The following is a 1,245-nucleotide window of genomic DNA, read 5'->3' as shown; positions in this document are numbered from 1 at the left end:
TACAAATACCCTATCCTTGAGACCTAGATCCTGAAAGGGTCCTTTGGATCTCTCAGAGAAGTATGTGTTGCATTAATCATTGATGCTCCTGAATCAAAACCCAAGGTATCCACACAAAGATCCATCATTCTGAAAATTCTATAATGAAATGGCTGCTTTAACTCATCCTATAAAGCACAGAGAGTACCTTGCCAATTCCATCCCTGAGCTGGCACCTGCTCCATGAACAGGCACAGATGTGGCTGCACCTGAAAAAAAATCCATATAAACCATTCTGAATATTTGTGGTGTGTAAATTGTTAGAGGTCTGGAAATATCTCAACACATCCTTGTTCAGACCCTACCAACTCTTCACTATTACATATAATTAATAGACATTTTGCTAAAGGCTAAAATGCAAAGCTATGAAGAGAATGTTTCAATTGCTGTCAGTCATCTCCTCTTTTGTGGAAATCTCAGTTGATAGATCCTCAGATTCCCTACATATATCCTCAAGAACAGAATTTGACATTGAAAATATCAAAAGGAAGGATGAACCTAAGTGGAAAAACAGGCTCAGAACACCGTGGGTGGTCCCTAGAGATATATCATTTTTTTAATATTAACTAAGGCTGGATATAAACCCCAGATTGGTCCTAGATTGCAAGATTAGATTCTTGCCCCTCAGTTAGTTCCAAATAAACCTTTCTACTGGTTCTGCCTGTCCAAATGGGACTATGGAGGTCATAAAAGACAACACTGCTTGTCTCATTAGTTATTCTACTCTCCCCTGACTAAAATGCCAATGGCTGCCTATTACAGTTCCTGTTTACCAAACATTGTAAAGGCATCGTAAGAAGTGTGTATATGCACTGAGCCATAGTAACTATGAAGGATAAAATTATAGTATATATAATCCCATCTGTTTGTGGTTCCTTTAGAAAATGTGCATACATATGGTTGGCCCATGTTAATTAAGTCCAAGTATGGACTGGATTCAACTTAGAGATTAACTGATGAATCTGCAGCTAAAACTTTTCCAAATGCTTTCACATTTCCTGAATAAAATATTTTGAATGTGTTGAACATAGGCAAAGGCTAAATTGAACCACACCAGAAAAAAGAACTCAAATCACAAGATTTAATTAGCAATGATGGTCATGTTTTAGTTACATTTTAAATTTCAAAGTCATTTCATATCTAGGATTTATTTATATATCCAAATGGTATTAGCCTATGCATCTGAAAGCATCACATGTGGAACAT

At 36.5% G+C, this 1,245-nt stretch overlaps 1 protein-coding gene across 5 annotated transcripts in view; it reads right to left on the bottom strand.

Annotated features, from left to right (window-relative positions):
- Glra2 (glycine receptor alpha 2) overlaps window positions 1–1,245 on the bottom strand; it is a 270,770-nt gene that overhangs the window by 200,530 nt on the left and 68,995 nt on the right. The gene's annotated exons all lie outside the window — the stretch shown is intronic.

This window comes from Octodon degus, unplaced genomic scaffold (assembly GCF_000260255.1).
Source record: "Octodon degus isolate 3935 unplaced genomic scaffold, OctDeg1.0 scaffold00069, whole genome shotgun sequence".
Taxonomy (NCBI): domain Eukaryota; kingdom Metazoa; phylum Chordata; class Mammalia; order Rodentia; family Octodontidae; genus Octodon; species Octodon degus.
The sequence above is the reverse complement of the archived record's forward strand: the minus strand, read 5'-3'. Positions and strand labels throughout refer to the sequence as shown.